The sequence below is a fragment of the Jaculus jaculus genome, chromosome 8, assembly GCF_020740685.1.
Source record: "Jaculus jaculus isolate mJacJac1 chromosome 8, mJacJac1.mat.Y.cur, whole genome shotgun sequence".
NCBI lineage: Eukaryota > Metazoa > Chordata > Mammalia > Rodentia > Dipodidae > Jaculus > Jaculus jaculus.
In genome coordinates this window covers 10,009,742-10,024,844 of record NC_059109.1, presented here as the reverse complement: position 1 = coordinate 10,024,844, position 15,103 = coordinate 10,009,742, and positions in this window count along the sequence as shown.

Below are 15,103 nucleotides of genomic sequence, written 5' to 3'. Positions count from 1 at the left end.
GAAATGAATGAAGCTCCCTCAGGCATCTGCCTGTCCTGTCTCTGCTCTGGGTCGGTCAGGGGAGGAACTGTGTCTCACCTGTTTTGCGTTTCCAGAGCTCAGCTGAGTGCCTTGCTTGCACTACGTCCTCAATAAATTTTGAATGTGCGAGTGATAAGCTTTAGTTATAACTCATAATTTGTCCATTTCTGTTCCTTTCTATGTCTTTTAAATAATTAAATCTCTTCAAAGTGTCGTAAGAAGGACTTTGTCCCTGTCGAGAATTGCTGAGTGCAGAAAGGACTGGAATAGCTTCTTCTGCACGATGTTTTACCTTGACTGCTTTTTAAGTTTTTGTTGTTGTTTTTTGGGCCTTTGCTTTTTCAAGGTAGGGTCTCACTCTGGCCCAGGCTGACCTAGAATTCACTATGGAGTCTCAGGGTGACCCCGAACTCATGGCGATCCTCCTACTTCTGCCTCCCAAGTGCTGAGATTAAAGGTGTGTACCACCATGCCTGGCTTGACTGTTTTGTTCTTTCTTTCTTTCTTTTTTTTTTCCTTTTTGGTTTTTCAAGAGGCAGAGAGAAAGAGAGAGGGAGAAATTGGCATGCCAGGGCCTTCAGCCACTGCCAATGAACTCCAGATGCATGCGCCCCCTTGTGTATCTGTCTTACGTGGGTCCTAGGAAATCGAATCCAGATCCTTTGGCTTTGCAGGCAGATGCCTTAACCACTAAGCCATCTCTCTGGCCAGTGATTTATTTTTTTTAATGGGTGTGCACGTGTGCACGTGTGTGTGCACAGGTGCACGGAGGCCAGAGGACAACCTCAGGTGTCATCTTCAAGAACACCATCCACCTCTTTCTCTCTCACTCTCTCAAGTAAATGATATTTTCATCTGGGCAAGGTGGCGCACGCCTTTGATCCCAGCACTCTGGAGGCAGAGGTAGGAGGATTGCCTTGAATTCGAGGTCATCCCTGAGACTTCAGATGAATTCCAGGTCAGTCTGGGCTAGAGTGAGATCCTACCTTGAAAAGCCACACACATTTTTTTTTTAAGCCAAGCTGAGTGGTGCACATCTTTAATCCCAGCACTAGAGAGACGGAGGTAGGAGGATCACCATGAGTTTAAGGTCATCCTGAGACTCCATAGCGAATTACAGGTCAACCTGGACTAGAGGCGAGACCTTTCTTAGAAAAAAGGAAAAAGAAAAGAAAACCAATGAAAACAAATATATATATATATATATATATATTTATATATTATGTGTATGTATGTATATATATATATATATATATATATATATACATATATACACACACATATGAACTGAGCATGGTTATGCATGTTTTTGTTCCCAGCACTTGGGAGGCAGAGGTAGGAGGATCCTGTTAGTTCGAGGCCACCTGAGACTACATAGTGATTTCCAGGTCAGCCCGGGCTAGAGTGAGACCCTACCTCAGAAAAAAAAAAAAAAGAAGAGTTATGTGCATGGGTACTGGAAAGATGGCTCAGTGGCTAAAGGCACTAGCTTGCAATGCTTGCTGCCCCGAGTTCGATTCCCCAGCATCCACATAAAACCAGATGCACAAGGTGGTACATGTGTTTGGAGTTCATTCGCAGTGGCTGGAGGCCGCTGGTGTGCCCATTCATTCTCATCCTTCTCTTCCCCCCCACCTCTCTTTGCAAATAAATAAATAAAACATTTTTTATTTGTTTGTTTGTTTTTTGGTTTTTCGAGGTAGGGTCTCACTCTGGTCCAGGCTGACCTGGAATTAACTCTGTAGTCTCAGGGTGGCCTCGAACTCTCGGCGATCCTCCTACCTCTGCCTCCCGAGCGCTGGGATTAAAGGCGTGCGCCACCATGCCCGGCTAAAACACTTTTTAAAATATATGTATGTCTGTGTGTTGGACGCCTGAGCGCCACGGGGCACGGTGGAGTCTGAGGACAGCTTCCAGCTGTTTCTTGTCTCCCTCCCGCTTGCCTGAGACCCCCCGCCCCTTGTTTATGCCTGTGCATGTGCATCAGCCTGTGAGCTTCCCGAGTCTCCTGGCTCTGCTTGTCATTGTCACGGGCACGGTGAGATTCCAGACTCACGTGCCACTTTGCGTCTGGCTTTTCACGGGTGGGTACTGGGGAACCCAACTCAGGCCAAGCTTGTGCAGCAAACACTTACCACTGGGCCACCATCCCAGCCCCACACTGGTACTTTTTGTTTTTTTTTTGGTTTTTCGACGTAGGGTCTCACTCTAGCCCAGGCTGACTTGTAATCCACTCTGTATTCTCAGTGGCCTTGAACTCATGGCAATCCTCCTACCTCTGCCTCCCGAGTGCTGGGATTAAAGGCATGTGCCACCACGCCCGGCTCTACACTGGTACTTAAAAAAAAAAAAAAAAAAAAAACTTTTTTTATTGACAACTTTCATAATTACAGACAATAAACCATGAAGATTCTCTCCCTTCGCCCACTTTCCCCTTCACAAATCCACTCTCTGACACATCCCCTCCCACTCTCCATTAGTCTCTCTTTTATTTTAAGGACATCATCTTTTCCTCCTGTTATGATGGTCTTGTGTAGATAGTGCCAGGCACTGCAAGGTCCTGGATATCGATGCCAATTTGTGTCTGAATGATTGCATTTTAAGCAGTCCTACCCTTCCTTTGGCTCTTATATTCTTTCTGCATTTCTTTTCAAGGCAGGGTCTCACTCTAGCCCAGGCTGACCTGGAATTCACTATGGAGTCTCAGGGTGGCCTCAAACTCACGGCGATCCTCCTACCTCTGCCTCCAGAGTTCTGGGATTAAAGGCGTGCGCCACCACGCCCATCAGCACATCCGGTACTTTTTTACCATGTGTGCTATGAGCCCCCTGAGGGCAGGCCTGGCCCTGGTAATTGTCTTTAATACTCTCCAGAGCCCTCACCATCAGCCTGGGTGTAGACACTAGATAAATGTTGGCTGTGAGCTCTAGACTAAGGAGAGACACACGAGCCAGCTTGGAGTCATTCTCTGGTAGGGAAGCAGGACCAGGAGCCAGCCTGGACATTGTCCAAGCCTGGGCTGGTGGCAGAGGTGTGGCAGCAGAAGGACAGAAAACATTCGGACACAGCCAATGACAGCCACGTTTTCTCCGGGAAACAGGAAGCAAGAGAGGAGTGAGGAAGTCGTTAGATAGAGGGGCCTGGAACTCTGGGTGTGAATGGAATGGCAGTTGGGTTGGGTTGCGGGGGTGGGGGTGGGGGGGTGGGGTGGGGGGTGGTGGTGGTGGTGGCTAGAGCTATGGGGAAGACATGCAAGTTCATGGACAGGTCCCCAGAGGAGACTACTTAGGAACCTTCTTCATGCTAACAGGGGTGCTAACTGGGTGCCCGCATGGGAGCCTTGTGCAGTAGACCATGTGTCGGGGTCTCCCCTCCGGTCAAGATAGCATCCAGAGCCGGCCTCTGCTTGCGGATGGGATTCCCACCCGCTTCCCACTTCCTCCCCGCCAGACTCAGTCCTGTGATGGTTTCCAGACAGCCCTGGGGTCCCGCCCCTCTCCCGGAGTTAGGACCAGAGCAGAGCTTCCTTGGGAGGGGACTGGTGTTGAGGGGGTGATGGGAGACAACACAGTGAATTCCAGATCAGCCTGGGCTAGAGTGAAACCCCACCTCGAAAATCAACAAAAAAACAGGGCTGGAGAGATTCCCCAGGACCTTCGTAAGCCAGATGCACAAGGTGGTTGCAAGTGTCTGGAGTTTGTTTGCAGCAGCTGGAGGCTCTGGTGCGCCCATTCTCTCTCTCTCTCATAATAAATAAATAAATAATAAAATATTTTTTTTAAAACCCTCTTAGTCTATGGCTATGCCGCTGGCCATCTAGGGGTCTGCTCTTTCGCCCTTTGTGGAAGAGTGCATATAGCTATGCCTCTTACCACCAACACACGCACGCACGCACACACGCACAACCTCACACCTCACTGGGAAGCCCTTTTGCCCTAGGTCACCAGGAGCCCCATCTGCCAACCTCACACCTCCATCTCGGTGGGTCCTTGCGTTGGTCTGGAGCCACCCACTCCCTTGGGTCGCCGTCCTTTGAGAACTTATGCCCTCGCTTTAGGTTTCCTTGGTGGCCGTGCCTCACGTCCCATGGTCACATGTTCTTCACCAGTGTTCATCTGCCCACCATGGGCAAGTAGATGTCCTGCCTCTCTCAAACCCAGGTGACATTTTGTCTGGACTTGAGTGGATAAGGATTTTTCCCTGTGGCCCAGGACCCACACCCTGGAATGATTATAACCTCCTTCCTTTTCCTCTCTTCTTCTCTTCCTCCTTCTTCCTTGAGGAAGGAGCCCAGGACCTCTGTATGCAAAGCAATAGCTTTTGTTCTGAATAACACTTTCAGCCCTGTTTGATTTATTTACTTATGAGAGAGAATGAGAGAATGGGCGCACCAGGGCCTCCAGCCACTGCAAAAGAACTCCAGATGCATGTGCCACTATGTGTATCTGGCTATGGGGATCTGGGGAATTGAACCTGTGTCCCTGGGCTTCAAAGGCAAGTGCTGGGGCTGGAGAGATGGCTTAGTGGTTAAGCACTTGCCTGTGAAGCCTAAGGATCCCGGATTGAGGCTTGATTCCCCAGGACCCACCTAAGCCCGATGCACAAGGTGGCGCATGCACCTGAAGTTCTTTTGCAGCAGCTGGAGGCCCTGGTGCGCCCATTCTCTCTCTCTCCCTCTTTGCCTCTTTCTCTCTCGGTCTGTGGCTCTTAAATAAATAAATAAACAAATAAATAAATAAATAAATAAATAAATAAATTCAAGGGCCTTAACTGCTAAACCATCTCTTTAGCCCCCTATTTTTTAAAAATATATTTTACTTATTTATTTGAGAGTGAGAGAAAGAGAATGGGCATGCCCAGGCCTCCAGCCACTGCAAGTGAACTCCCTTGTGCATCTAGTTTACATGGGATGGGTTCTGGAGAGTCGAACTGGGATCCTTTGGCTTTGTAGGCAAATGCCTTAACCGCTAAGCCATCTCTCCAGCCCTGTTTTTTTTTTCTTTTTGGTTTTTCAAGGTAGGGTCTCACTTTAGCTCAGGCTGACCTGGAATCCACTATGTAATCCCAGGATGGCCTCGAACTCATGGGGATCCTCCTATCCCTGCCTCCCCAGTGCTGGGATTAAAGGTGTGCATCACCACACCTGGCTTGTTTTTTTTTTTTTTTTTTCTTTCTTTCTTATTGGTTGCTTTGAGACAGGGTCATGTCATGTAGTCCAGGCTGGCCTGAAACTCTCAAGACCCTCCTGCCTCTTCCTCCTGAGTGTTGGGATCATGGACATGTGGCCACATCTGGTCACCACTCTTCCTGTCCGTCCCATCCTCCCCCTCCTCTCCTCCTCCAGTTTTCCTCTTTCCACTCTTTATCTACTCTCTCTTGTTTATTATTATTATTTATTTTGGGTTTGTAGATACGGTCTCACTCTTGCTCAGGCTGACCTGGAATTCACTATGGAGTCTCAGGCTTGCCTCAAACTCATGGCAATCCTCCTGCCTCTGCCTCCTGAGTGATGGGATTAAAGGTGTGCGCCACCATGCCCGGTTTATTTATTTATTTTTGAGACAGGGTCATGCTATGTAGTGCAAGCTGGCTTTGTGTCCTCCTGCCTTCTTTTCTGTTTTTTATTTTGAGACACACACACACACACACACACACACACACACACACACACACACGCAGAGAGAATTGGCATCCAGGGCCTCCAGCCACTGCAAATGAACTCCAGACTCGAGCGCCCCCTTGTGCGCATGTGCAACATTGCATGCTTGTGTCACTGCATATGTCTACGTGGGACCTGGAGATTTGAACATGAGGTTTTTTTTAAAAAATATTTATTTATTTATTTATGAGGGAGGGAGGGAAAGAGAACAGCCTCTAGCCACTGCAACTAAATTCTAGACACATGCGCCACCTAGTGTGTGGCTTTATGTGGATACTGGGGAATCAAACCTGGGTCCTTGGGCTTCGCAGGCTAGCACCTTAACTGCTGAGCCATCTCTCCAGCCCCCTTCTTTTATTTTTATTTTTAATTTATTTGTAACGAGAGAGATTGTCCACATCAGGGGCCTCTTGCCACTGCAAACAAACTTCCGATGCATGTGCCACTTTGTGAATCTGGCTTTATGTGGGCATTGGGGAATTGAACCAGGGCCATCAGGCTTTGCAAGCTAGTGCCTTTAACCACTGAGCAATCTCTCTAGCTCCTTCTTTAGTTTCTAAATGAAACCTTCTAGCCACACAGAAGCTACAAAACACAACAGAATGAACACCCATGTTCCCACCATCCAGCTCAAACATGAATCATTACTTGTCCCCTGAGCGCCCCCCCCCCACCTATATCCCTCATCCCCTGGAAAGTCAGCACAGCCCTGAATATGTTTGTTTGCTTATTTATTTACTTATTTTGGTTTTTCAAGGCAGAGTCTCTTTCTAGCCTAGCTGACCTGGAATTCACTATGTAGCCTCAGGTGGTCTCGGTGATCCTCCTACCTCTGCCTCTCAAGTGCTGGGATTGCCACCATACTTGGCTGAATATGTTTATTATTCCTACACATTCTCTGAGTGTCTGCCACATGCTTATGGGTGCCCTTACATGATGTAACATTATTACTATGCAAGTTTTCGAACATGATGTAAATTGTCCTCTATATTATTACTTATTATGATTTGGGGGGCTCACATTGGCCCTACTGCTAGAAGCTCTTGCTTATTTCTTTTCTCTTTTTTAATATTAAAACATATTTTTATTTATTTGCAAGCAGCGAGAGACAGAGAAAGAGAGACAGAATGGACCCACCAGGGCCTCCAGCCACTGCAAATGAACTTCAGATGCATGCACCACTTTGTAATATGGGTATTGGCTTAATGTGGGTACTGGGAAATTGAGCCCAGATTGTTAGGCTTTGCAGGCAAGCGCTTTAACTGCTGAGCCATCTCTTTAGTCCTTATTCCTTTAAAAAAAAAAAATATTTGGTTTCTTAAGGTAGATGTACATAGAAAGAATGGGCATGCCACACCCTCTAGCCACTACAGATAAACTTCAGATACATGGGCCACTTTGTGTAGCTGTCTTACATGGGTACTAGGGAATCGAACCTAGGTCCTTAGGTTTCGCAGGCAAGCACCTTAGCCATGAAGCCATCTCTCCAGCCTCTTATACTCCTTTTCTTTGTAGCACATCATTGCAATGTAAGCTGTGCCTCACTCATTTTTTTTTTGCCTCTACCAGGAACCAATACTTAGATCTACCCAACTGGGCTCATACAGCTCTTGCTTTTGAAAAATATTTTTATTTATTTATTTGTGAGGGGAGAGAGAGAGAGAGAGAGAATGGCATGCCAGAGCCTCTTGGTATTGCAAAGGAACTCCAGATGCATGCGTCACTTTGTGTATCCAGCTTATGTGGGTACTGCGGAATCAAATACAGTCCTTCAGGCTTTGCAGGAAAGTACCTTTAACCACTGAGCCATTTCCCCAGACCTGACTCAGCTCTTTTACTATGTGGTTTTACTCTTCAAAGTGCCCTACCCTTTAAAGATGTCATCACTGGGACAATCCTAGGAGTGATTTAACACACATGCTCCTAGCCCCAGTGGCACAACTTGCCTGTCTTCCCATATCTTTTTTTTTTTTAATATTTATTTGCAGGGTATGGTGGTACATGCCTTTAACCCCAGAACTCAGGAAGCAGAGATAGTAGGATTGCTGTGAGTCTGAGGCCAGTCTGAGACTACATAGTGAATTCTAGGTCAGCCTGGGCTAGAGGGAGACCCTACCTCAAAAAATATTTATTTGTAAGGAGAGAGAGACAGAGAATGGGTGTTCCAGGGCCTCTTGCCACCACAATTAAACTCCAGATGCATGTGTTACTTTGTGCACCTGGCTTTACACAAGTACTGGAGATCTGAACCTGGGCTATTCGGCTTTGCAAGCAAGTGCCTTTACCCACTGAGCCATCTCTCCAGTCCCCACCCCCAACATCACTTGCGTTCCACCACCTTAAGTTTTAAGTCTCTGCATAGAATTCTCAGCTATGGTTAGGACTGGGTTTGGGAGTATCCCCAAAGCATTATGTATAGAAACCCAACTGTAAGGTCTCAGTGGTGGGGACCATCTGCTGTGCCTTGGAAGTGGGTGTTTGGGAGCTGGTGAGGACTCAAGAAGGCCAGGAGAGAAGGTGATTCAATCCTGTTGGCTTTATATGGGAAGGGTGGGGCTGGGGAGATGGCTTGGGTGTTTGCCTGCAAAGCCAAAGGACCCGGGTTCGATTCCCCAGGACCCACATAAGCCAGATACACAAGTGGGCACATGCATCTGGAGTTCGTTTGCAGTGGCTGGAGGCCCTGGCACGCCCATTCTCTCCCTCTTTCTCTCTGTCACATTAATAAAAATAAATAAATAAATAAATAAATATAAAATAATTTAAAAAGTAACACGTATGAACTTATGTCTCCAGTCATAATTTAAAGTGACCTGAGGCTGAGTGGCTTGAATTTGGTCTGCAACATATGGTACAGTTGATATTTCTTTCTCTCAAATAAATCAATATTTTATTTTATTTTTTTCTGAGGTAAGGTCTCACTCTAGCTCAGGCTGACCTGGAATTCACTATGTGGTCTCAGGGTGGCCTCGAACTCACAGTGATCCTCCTACCTCTGCCTCCTGAGTTGTAGGATTAAAGGCATGCACCACCATGCCTGGCTTAAATAAATAAAATATTTTTTAAAGCCAAGCATGGGGGGGGTCACAAAACTGTACCCCCATGGTACCATAAAATTCTATATCCTAACCTTCATCATGTCCTTAGAGGGAATACCTGAACCACAGGGCCCTGGAGAGGGTACAATGAAGACTAACCTTAATCTTATTTCTCTCTCTCCCCCTCTCCCTCTTTTCTGTATCTCTTTTATATTGCCTATCTTTTCCTTCCTTCTTTTCCTTGGTGCTGGCCTGTAACTCCCAGTACCAGCATGTGGCTAACATCCACAATGAGCTGTTGATCAGAGAGACCTACAAGGTTTCCCAAAAGAAGATAGACTTTTGTCAGAGTACTTGATGACCCACCAAAGGTTAGTGGTAAGACCCTACTGCTGAAGACTCCATATGCAGTTGACACGTAACAGGGAGTGAAAGGTTAGAAGCTAGAAGAGTCAGTCCCCAGACAGTTAACTCATCCAGTGCCAGAAGGTGCTACGTGAGCAACTGGGGAAAAATGACCAACATCTGTCCAAGCAACTCATGGTCTAAACTACTCAGAAGCAAACAACCTGATGTGATGCTCACACAAGTGCAATAGTGTCATGCAGCCATGGTGGGAAACCACCTGCTCTTGATTTGGCTAACGGATCTGCTCAGTGGGATGGAACCCATAGCTGGTTCTGGGAAACAAGTCAGAACCGTATCCAAAAAATGAACCCGCTCTCCATTATCAAGATCCCATCAACTGTGGGCTACAAGAGGGACTGCATCTATTAAATTCTCTCTGAAATAATAATGGTTATCCCATGTATGTGGTGCTGACTTCACCCTCTACTGGAAAATTTGCTTCTCTTTTTTCAGATGGACGCATGTCCTGAGGAGAGAATCAGCCCATCGCACCTCACCAGGGCCCCAGCTGAAACCATAGAGTAACTGGGGGAACTGAGCAAGAGTGCTGCTTTCTTGGTGAACCTGGTACCAGCACAGTGGGGAAGGAGATAGACACAGAGGACACTCGACTCCTACCAAACCAGAGATCCAGAGACACAGAGGCTCCCAAGTCCTCATCACTGAAGCAGACCTAAAACGAACCCAACATGGCTCAGGGAAATTCGCGGCAGAGGGGGCGGAAAGACCGTTAAGAGCCACACGTCGGGACATCAGGCACAGAAGACATTGCCTCTCTCCATAACTGATGGCTAACCCTGATGCACGACCCACAATCCCCAAGGAAGGGGGAGGACAAGGAGGAGGAATGGTACCAATACGTGCTGTTTACACAAAGAGTACATAACTAATAATAATAATAAAAAGCAAAGCATGGTGGCACAATGCCTATAACCCCAGCATTGGAGAGGTAGAGACAGGAGGATACCTGGGACTTGCTGGCAAGCTAGAATAACTAAACCAGTAAGTTCTAAGTTCAGTAAGTGATGCTGTCTGTCTCAAAAATAAGGTGGAGGGCTGGAGGGATGGCTCAGCAGTTAAGGTACTTGCTTGCATGGCCAAGGGACCCAGGTTCAATTCCCCAGGACCCATAAAAACCAGATGCTCAAGGTGGCTCATGCAATGAGATATCATTTGCAACAGCTGAAGGTCTTGGTGTGCCCATTCTCTCTTTCTTTAAAATATTTGGTTTATCTATTTGAGAGAGAAGGAGGCAGATACATATAGAGAGAATGCAGCGCTAGGGCCTCCAGCCACTGCAAAAGGACTCCAAATGCATGCGCCACCTTGTACATCTGGCTTATGTGGGTCCTGGGGAATTGAACCTGGGTTCTTAGGTTTTGCAGGCAAGCACCTTAACTGCTTAGCCATGTCTCCAGCACCCCTCCCCCAATCTACCTTTTTCTCTCTCAAATAATTTTTTTAAAAATTAAAGTTTTTTTTTTAAAATAAGGTAGAGAGCAATCAAGGAAGATATTGACTTCTGGCTTCCACACTCATGTGCACACATATGCTTGTGCACTGCACACACGTGTACCCACACATATATGAGCACATTATATATACGTGCAGGTACAATACACACTCATCTACAAGAAGAAAAAGAAAAAGAAGAGTGGAGAGACCAAAACACATGTGCATAAACCCATGCTGCTGCTGCTTCTTCCTCTTCTTCTTCTTCTTTTCTGAGGCAGGGTCTCGCTCTAGCCTAGGCTGACCTGGAATTCACTATGTAATCTCAGGATGACCTCGAACTCACAGCGATCCTCCTACCTTGGCCTCCCGAGTACTGGGATTAAAGGCGTGCATCACTGTGCCCAGCTGCCCATGCTTCTTGGTCTTTTTTTTTTTTTTCTCAATTTTTATTAACATCTTCCATGATTATAAAAAATATCCCATGGTAATACCCCACTTTCCCCTTTGAAATTCCATTCTCCATCATATCCTCTCCCCATCTCGATCAGTCTCTCTTTTATTTTGATTTTTTCCTCCTCTTATGATGGTCTTGTATAGGTAGTGTCAGGCACTGTGAGGTCATGGATATCCAGGCCATTTTATGTCTGGAGGGAGTTGATCTTTTAGAACTTGTGTGGCTTCGGAACTCTTTAAATTTTTTTTTGTTCATTTTTATTTATTTATTTGAGTGTGACACAGAGAGAAAGACACAGAGAGAGAGAGAGAGAGAGAGAGAGAGAGGGAGAGAGAGAGAGAATGGGTATGCCAGGGCTTCCAGCCACTGCTAACGAACTCCAGATGTGTACGCCCCCTTGTGTATCTGGCTAACGTGGGTCCTGGGGAATTGAGCCTCAAACCGGGGTCCTTAGGCTTCCCAGGCAAGCGTCTAACCGCTAAGCCATCTCTCCAGCCCCTTTGGGACTCTTTTAAGTGAGGCCATTACCATCAGTGCCCCTTTGCCTGGGGCTTCCAAAACTGTGAGCCAGAGTGAACCTTGTCTTTGTAAAGTTCCTCATTCAGGCCATAGGGAGTGGACTAAGATGCCTCGCTCCACTCCAGGCTCCCCAGTATGGCCCACGGGCCCTTCTATGCAGGCTGAACTCTCCCTTGGGCTTTCCTCACTCCCCCCACCCCCAGCAACCCCCTCTGGGCACAGACTTCTGTCACTAGACTCCTTTTCAGCCTCACCTCTTGCAGGAAGCTCTGAACCCTTTGACAGCCACAGTGCATGGTGCTGGGCCCACCAATATGGACCCTCATACATCCCTGAGTATTTAAGGGAAGACTCCTTCCATGACATAGCCTTTACAATAGCACAATGTCTCCTACCTACTGAGTTTCCACACTTGTTATGTATACTTCCTGTTAGCTCTCTCCCTCATCTGGCCAGAGGTTCTAAGCTCTGCTCAACAGCTAAAGAAATTGTACTGTGGGCTGCAGAGATGACGTAGCAGTTAAGGGCACTTGCTTGCAAAGCCTGACAGCCTGGGTTCAATTCCCTAGTACCCATGTAAAGCCAGATGCAGAGTGGAGCATGTGTCTGGAGTTCATTTGCTGTGGCAGGAAGCTCTGGTGTGTCCATGTCCACCCTCTTCCTTACAAATGAATAAAAATATTTTTTAAAAGGCAGGTGTGGTAGTCCACGCCTTTAGTCCCAGCAACTGGGAGGCAGAGGTAGGAGGATCGCCATGAGTTCGAGGTCATCCTGAGACTCCACAGTGAATGCTAGGTCAGCTCTGAGCTAAAGTGACACCCTACCTTGGAAAACAAAAACAACAACAACAACAAAAAAATTAAAAAAGAAATTGTGGGCTGGATAAAACGGCTTAGTGGTTAAGGCACTTGCCTGCAAAGCCTAAGGACCAACAATGTTCTCTCCCAATCCCACATAAGTCAGACCCACAAAGGAGAGGCACGTGCAAGGTCACACATGCCCACTAGGTGGCGCAAGCTTCTGGAGTTTGATTTCAGTGGCTGAGGCCCTGGTGTGCCAGTTCTCTCTCTAGATTAAAAAAATAAAAATTGTACCATTACTACCCTGAGGCTTGGGGGCTAGTCGTGGCTCTCCCTGCCTCTTCTGCCTTCCCTACTTCCAAACCCTTGCTTTCTACCCATTCACGGTCCCCTCTGCAAACCTAGAACGTTCTCTCCCCTTCCTGCCTAACCACATTTCCCTTCCTAGCTTTGGACAGACTGGTCCCCAGGGAGCTCTTCGACTCTGTGCCTCCTCTGGTAACTGGCAATCAGCTGTCACAGAATCTTCTCAAGAGGGTTTCCCAAGGGAGTAGCGGAGGTAGGAGCCACTGAACCCACTCCCTCACAGGGAGTGTTTCTTGGCAGGAGAAGCAGCTCTGGGCTGGAGAGATGGCTTAGCGGTCAAGGTGCTTGCCTGCAAACCCAGGTTCAATTCCCCAGGACCCACGTAAGCCAGATGCACATGGTGGTGCATTTGTCTGGAGTTAGAGGCCCTGGTGTGGCCATTCTCTCTGTGATAAACACATAAATAAAATGCTTTCTTTTTTTTTTTTTCTTTTTTTTTGGTTTTTCAAGATAGGAATTCACTAGCCCAGGCTGACCTGGAATTCACTATGGAGTCTCAGGGTGGCCTCAAACTCACAGCAATCCTCCTACCTCTACCTCCCGAGTGCTGGGATTAAAGGTGTGCGCCACCACGCCCGTCTCATAAAATGCTTTTTTATTTTTTTTAATTTTAAGTTTATTTATTTGGGAGAGAGATAGAAAGAGGGAGAATGGGCACACCAGGACTTCAGCCACTGCAAACGAACTCCAGAGGCATATGCTACTTTGTGCATCTATGGTTTCCTGGGAGACGGAACTTGGATCCTTTGGCTTCCCAGGCAAACGCCTTAACTGCTAAGCCATCTCTCCAGCCCAATAATTTTTTTTTTTTAAGAGAAGCAGAGCAGAGGCCTGTCCCGTGACCTCTGGTGGTCACCCACCCTTGCTGCTGTCCCACCCAACCCACTCTGGGGCACAAGCAGTGGCCTGATGTAAGTCGGGGTGAATTCCAGGTCCTAGGGCAAGAGGGGCCTGGCAGGAGGCTGGGACAGGGATCCCGAGTACTATAGCCCATGCCCGCTTGACATCATGCCCCCCTTTGGGTTGGTTCCTGTACCACCTTACCTGGCCCCTCCTGCTAGGGCAGAAGGCCTTTCAGGCAACCCCAAGGATCACCTGCTCAGGACAGGCTGTTTTTGTAAGCTTTTGATTCTGAGGTGGAAGAGGACAGGAGTCCAGGGAAAGGGCCCGGGGCCTGGGTGATGGCATGAACCTGTGACCTGTGGAAGTTACCTCTGGGTATAAACTGAATTAATAGCCTATGTATGAGAGTGTCTCTGTGACGTCCCACTTCAGACAAGGGCTTTTCTGTCTGCCCTGCCCTGAGATCTGCAGGAAGTTTTGTGTGAATATTTTTTCTCTCTCTCTTTTAAAAATTTTTTTTTGGTTCACTTTTTTAATTTTGTTTTTATTTGAGAGCAACAGACACAGAGAGAGAGAGAGAGAGAGAATATGGGCACGCCAGGGCCTCCAGCCACTGCAAACGAACTCCAGACGCGTGCGCCCCCTTGTGCATCTGGCTAACGTGGGTCCTGGGGAATCAAGCCGCAAACCGGGGTCCTTAGGCTTCACAGGCAAGCACTTAACCGCTAAGCCATCTCTCCAGCCCCTCTTCTTTTTTTTTTCCAAGGTATGGTCTCACTCTAGCCCAGGCTGACCTGGAATTCACTATGTAGTCTCAGGGCGGCTTGGAACTCTTGGCGATCCTCCTACCTCTGCCTCCCGAGGGCTGGGATTAAAGGCGTGCGCCACCACGCCTGGCGATGTGTATTTTCACTGAGAACTTCGGCCGGTCTCTGTTTCTCTGTTCTGCTCTCTCCTGGGTGACGACATCATGGAGAGAAATGGCAGATGCAGAGCTCTGAAACCCACTGTCTAATTCTTGGCTCTGAGGCCCTTGGCACCTGTTTCTGAGCAGAACATCTCTAAAGAAGTGGGAGGTAGGGAAGACGGATTGTCAAAGTAAATGATGCCATCAGAAAGCTGTAAACTATAGGCCTCCTCTCCCTTCACCCAATGCAAACCAGAGGACGCGTTCTCCTCCCTTCCCCCACACCCTCTATATTCCTGGGACTCGCTGGATGTCAATCCTCCTGCCTCAGCCATACTCCTTGCCCTTGGGTTCTGGGATTACAGGCATGAGCCATGTCAGGCTGGATTCTGCCTTTTTAATGTTCTATTGTCCAACGTGACTGTGCCTCAGTTTCCTCATCTGTGAAGTATGGTGAACAGTATAATCCAGAGCTTCTAGAAGTCTCTGGCCCATTAAATGTAAATACATTTTTTTTTTCAAGGTAGGCTACTTGCTGTAAACCCAGCTAATTTGGAATTCACTATATAATCCCAGGCTGGCCTCGAACTCACAGAGGTCCTCCAGAGCCTTCTACCAACTGAGATACATTTT